Source organism: Leptinotarsa decemlineata, unplaced genomic scaffold (assembly GCF_025532065.1).
Source record: "Leptinotarsa decemlineata unplaced genomic scaffold, Ldec_3_MD MMD2_tig00004307_RagTag_RagTag, whole genome shotgun sequence".
In the NCBI taxonomy this organism is placed as follows: domain Eukaryota; kingdom Metazoa; phylum Arthropoda; class Insecta; order Coleoptera; family Chrysomelidae; genus Leptinotarsa; species Leptinotarsa decemlineata.
This window is the reverse complement of record NW_027412606.1, coordinates 12,118,514-12,124,513: the sequence shown is the minus strand read 5'-3', so window position 1 is coordinate 12,124,513 and position 6,000 is coordinate 12,118,514. Positions and strand designations below refer to the sequence as shown.

The 6,000-nt window shown below is 35.5% G+C and overlaps 1 long non-coding RNA gene across 1 annotated transcript; it reads left to right on the top strand.

Annotated features, from left to right (window-relative positions):
- Positions 1 to 519: 519 nt before the first annotated feature.
- LOC141483928 (uncharacterized) lies at positions 520 to 2,826 on the top strand. The gene is made up of 2 exons (XR_012466373.1): positions 520 to 2,526; positions 2,586 to 2,826. It is a non-coding gene; the product is annotated as an uncharacterized lncRNA (long non-coding RNA).
- The last annotated feature ends 3,174 nt before the right edge of the window (positions 2,827 to 6,000 follow it).

The window sequence follows — 6,000 nt, the reverse complement described above, 5'->3', positions numbered from 1 at the left end:
GTTGTTGAATTAACGTTATCATTATTATTTCTGCTTTGATAATTATTCATTTCAAATAATGGTGGACGAGCGGGTTTGATGTCGTCGAGTAGAACTACATTTTTATCAAGACTCGTTGCTCCGATCGACTTTCCACACGAGTACTTTTATTCATAAAATTGTCCAAGTAACCTTATTTTGTTGAAAAATATTGAAAAATATCTGTCATTTCAAAGTTTTGGGGTGTGGACCATCGGGGGTAGTCCGTTCCTGACTTTGTAGCAAAACAACTGACTCCTGCATGAAAGCTCATTGACGGAATTCATTTGTTTAGTCAATTACCAAAATTTGGATGATTTTGAATATTCACTTGAAAAGTTATCAAAGAAAAACATTTTTCATTTTGTAACTTCGAGGGCCCGTAACTTGGTTACGAAGACTTTTAGGAAAAAAAGTTATATGAAGTACTGGTGATATTTTGACCCCATCTATACATTCCCAAGAGGAAAAGAGAAAGTCCAGGGACACCCTGTATATTCTAAAAAACAATGAAACAATCATATCTTCGATGATCAGTATAAAAAACGTTGCTTTAATCTACGAAGTACTTCCATCTGGAGTTTTTGTTTTTTCAATGTATTTAAAAAGGTATTCATCATAGTATTCATGTGTTATCCTGAATAGAGAAACCCACTACATCACCTGTTGGCTGAAATTTTCATGAAAAATTTGGAACGAAAAATACACATCAACACGTTGGTGACAAATTTCTCATGGTGATATGTTGATTACATCCTAGTATCAGAACCTACGGTGTGGGTAGTTGGGAGAGATTATTGCTTCGAGATTTTATTTCAAAACATTCATCTTCCAGTACGCATGTATCTCTCCCAGATACATTCTGTAGACACGATTTGATCTCTGTTAGAGTATTGGTACATGGGATGTTTCTCCCACACTTGGGGCTTCGTTCACGAGATGGAGCTTTTACTAGTTGTCAATATTCCTCTTAGACAAAGGTTTCTACATGCAGTTGAGCCGCGTGGAAATCATTATAGTCACAGGTAATACTTCGAAAACGGGGTCTGCAGGTGATCTACTTGAATAATTTCAGCATGGTCCTGCTGCTGGATGAACGAGAAACATCTGCGATGGTGACCTCTGTAATGTATGTTGCATAAGTGTATGTAGGATATGAATCATCATCCAGCTCAGTTTTAGCCAGCGAAATAGTTGTTTTCCTGCAAACTTTTGAGGGAATCTATGGTGTAGGTAGTTGGAAGAGATGAATATTTCGAAACTTTATTTCGAAATATTCATTTTGTAGGACGAATTTTATATACATAAGAAAATATATGAATGAATATTTATTTTTCGAGTGAAAATCAGTCCCATATGTTGTTTCTCAATATTCTTCGAAGAATGGAGGTCTTGACACTGAAGACTCTAAAAAACTACATTTTAAAAGCAAAGTGGTGAGGCTCATGACCACTATTTCTGACAGTCAGCTTGATCTCTTCCAACATCAGTCCAAAGATTAGCATGACATCTGTAGTTGCTAAGGGGCCCAGTAGCAAAATCGATTTTTGCAACATCAGAGGACTCAACTCAATTGTAAAGTCAGTGCACCAACTTCTGCAAACAAATAGTCTTCATATTCTTGCACTCGCAGAAACCAAAGTCAGTGCTTTAACAAACCCCGGCAATTTTCTATATCCTGGCTATGATTTCCACTTCCGATTCAGGCGTAACTTTGGAATATACCCTTTTTCTACGGATGTTATACAATGTGCCAATTCTCTCATCGCTTTCATACGTTCAAAACGAAAGATTTCTCATGCAGTGAGAAATATCGGCCATTACAGTAAAAAATAATTTCTCACTGTTATCACGATAACCCAAGTCAGTCATGAATTGTTACATGGCAGATTGATATGACACGTTCTCCCTGTTGACAACACTACGCCGACGATTCACGTGCAATATCCAAGTAGCCCATTGTCGGCGTTTCCATAACAACAAAACCGAAGCACTGCACAATTATTGCTGGCAACTTACCCAACGAAAATAGTTTTATTGTTGATTGATATAGTATATACAGTTCAGATTTAGTAAATATTGAATATAATGGAATACAAAGACTTAGAGTTGGAAAATACACCTCCAGAAATTGTTCAGAAAGCAATAGATGTTTGCAATAATTTGCTACCAAGCACACCAAGAGAAAAATATAAAATCGCTTACAGAAACTTCATAGACTGGAAAATGAAAGCCAAGGTAAATTCTTGTTTCGAAAATACCTTGTTAGTTTATTTTGAAGAGTTGTCAAGAAGATTGAAATCATAAACATTATGGTCTCAGTACTCGATGCTGAGGAGTACCTCAATTATTGAAAACTGTGTTGATATATCAAAATACGTAAAACTACGTGCATTTTTAAAACGCAAATCTGAAAAATATGCTCCAAAAGAGTCAAAAACATCAACTTCTGCAGAAATTCAACAATTTTTAAAAGATGCATCTGATGAAAAGTATTTGCTGATAAAGGTATGAATTGAAAATTTTTAAATTGTTATCGAAAAATGAATGTTTGGTTTTGATTTCAGGCTGCTTTAGCTGTTGACCTCACAGGGGCATGCCGTTGTGATGAAAATTAAAAATTGATGACATGGAAGATCGTAATTCGGCCCCATCAACTTCAACTTCGATCGCAGCTAATATTTCAATTACTGAATATATGTTGAAAGAAAAAGACCTACTTGGAATTATTTTACAAAATCATTCAAGTACTTATAACTGTCAATTACTATTTTTAATAAAATATAAAAATGAGTTAATGGCATACAAGTATTATTATTTGTGTTATTTAATTTTCAATACTTGAAAACAACGCAACTGTATAAAAAGTGCAGAGTACAATGCTTGAGAGAATGACATATTTCTCAATCGCTTGATTTGCGAGCTCTCTGAGAGCTCGTGAGAAATATGTCGTTTTTCTCACTTGTTGTACAGTATACTATTCATCTGAAGCGATTTCTCTTGTCATGTGTTGTTGATGTTATGTGGTTTAAAATAATATCACAGTAGACCACTGAATTGATAGGCTGTGTTTATCGATCACCAAGCGATACACAATGGCACTATTCTTTTTACTTGCAAACTCCAGTTACTTTCTGCCAATCATTCATCCCATTGCCGAAATTTTCATTTTTGGTGACAATATCCACAATATTGAATGGCTCAAATTCTCAAATATCAAAGACATCTTACACAGTCACTGTAAGGTCTCCATTGGGATTTTCTGACCACAAACTTATTTCAATGTTGAGGGAATTACCGAACAATCCAAGCCTCGCAAAGTTTGGCAGTACATATATGCTGAGTGAAATATCTTCAAGACCATTTCCGAAATTCAGGTACCCTGGCTAGATGTTTGTTTAATCTCTAATGATCCACCAACATTTGAAGTCACGGAAATTATTCTATCATTCATGGATTCATGTATTCCTTTTTCAATAAAACGAACTTCTAGCAGCAAACCTTGATTAAACACCTCGAACTCCACTGTTTGAAAACTCTTTAGTTTGAAGAACTGTGTTCATGTAGAATAAACTTCCTGAGAACGTTTTTTCGAATGATCTCAATCTCCAGCGATTCAAATCCAACGTGAATCGCTGTTTTCGCACAGCACCGCTCTCAGAACACTTCAAGGATTTTCCTGCAGTGCTTGTGTCCTGTCCTAGAAAAAAACGTGCAGCTGAGGTAAAGCACGGAAAACCTCAAAAATGCACGCTCCAATCTATCTATGCTTACACTTATTATCAAGCTTCTATACTTATACATCAGAAGAAGCCATCACCTCACATAATGAGAATCATAGATAATTTTCGATTATGATTACTTGGTCAGTGAATCCCGAATTGAGGGTCAATACTTTTGTTCTGGTGTGAGGGAAGTATTTTAAATAAATTTATTGTACACCAGTGTTCCTAATTTCATCAGTCAAGAGATTATCGAATTCATATCACTCAAACAACTTTTCTTGTTCCTCGTAAAACCAAAAGATAGGAGTGGTGACATCCACATCAAGCGCCAGAACGTAATAAAATAATACAGGGTGTTAATTAATTATGTACCATGAATTCAACACACGATTCTTTAGGTAATATCAAGGCGAAATGTTCTTATAAACATGGGTCCGCAAATCCTTCGTTCTCAAGACACAGGGTGTTGAAATAAAAAAAAAGTTAGGTATTCGTGAATATCTTAAATATTCTTCACCTAATTTTGTTGTAATTTGGCAATGGTATTCATAACATTGAGTAGCTATTTTAGTCCGAACGTGATTCAATTTATTAAGTCCAGTGGCGTCTCGAGCGGGATTTGAACGAATATTTTTGACTTAAAAATGTACGCCACTGATTTTCGTGCAATTTTCATTTTTTTTGAGCAATTAGAAATACATTTTTTTGTGTCTTGATTTTTTTCCGTATCTTGCTAAGTTTTTAAGAAAAAAAAGTCGGGGGAATATGGGGAATTAAATGTTTCTTTAGGAAATTATTATTTTTAAAATTTTTCATTACTAATTATGTAACAATAACAACAAATATAAAATAACATCTAGACTAACGAATTGCACTAAATTAAGTTTTGGAAATGACCTCTTTTGGCTTCAATACAACCGTCTAGCCGCCGCATCATTGAATTTCGCACTCTTCTGAAAATACAATGAATAATAATCAAGGGTTGCCTTGAAAAACGATTGCAGCATTCATAAACAACTTGGCAGTTGTTGTCAACTTCATAAGCTTTTAATTTATAATTGTTGTAAAAAGTGTGTTTAGTGGTTATTTTTTGAATCATTTTTGTAAAACATGGTTCATACTAACAGTAAAATGGCAGATATGCATTTCTGTTATGGAATGGCTCACGGAAACACGAATGCAGCAAGACGCATTTACCATGAAAGATTTCCTCAGCGTGTAGTGCCCAATAGAAGAACTTTTGTACGTCTCCATGCACGACTTTCTGAAACAGGCAGCTCTAAAAGATCGACGGTTGTCATTGGGAAGCCTGCAACGGTACGAACAGTTCAAATTGAAGAAGCTGAGTTCGAGGTAAATCCTCATACCAGTACTCGGAAAATAGCTGAAGAACTGAATATTACCCATGTCACAGTGTGGCAGATTTTAAGAGCCCAGCAGCTATATCCCTATCACATGCAACATGTGCAAGCTCTATTCCCCAGAGATTTGCCTGTTAGACTAGCTTTTTCTAATTGTTTAGGGGGTAAAATAGGAAGAAATCCACGTTTCCTAAGTCGAATATTGTTTACAGATGAAGTTTGTTTTTCTCGCAATTCAAATATTAACTTCCACAACAATCACATTTGAGCCGAAAACAATCCGCACGCCTTGATAGAAAATAATTTTCAAGAAGTTTTCTTCTAATATTTGGGTTGGAATTCTCGGTGACCATCTCATTGGACCTCACTAGCTTCCACCTAGACTTACGATGGTGCTCCACCACACTTAAGTGTAGTGGCACGACAATTTTTAGATGAAAATTACCATAATCGGTGGATTGGGAGAGCAGGACAACACCAATGGCCACCTCGCCCGCCCGGAATGAATCCCTTAGATTATTTACTCTGGGGATACCTTAAAGCGTTGGTATAAAAAACTGCTATTCAAAGTGAAGAGGATTTACGGAATAAATTCATTGATACATATGACATAATGAAAAATACGCCAGTTATTTTCAGAAGAGTGCGAAATGAAATGATGCGACGGCTAGACGGTTGTACAGAAGCCGAAGAAGGCCATTTCCAACACTTAATTTAGTGCAATTCGTTAGTCTAGATGTTAATCTTATTCAATATTTGTTGTTATTGTTACATAATTAGTAAAGAAAAATTGTAAAAATAATATTTTTCAAAAGAAACATTCAATTCCCCATATTATTCCTTGCGAGGTCCAGAGTTATGCAATTAGGTCGACTTTTTTTTCTTAAAAACTAAGC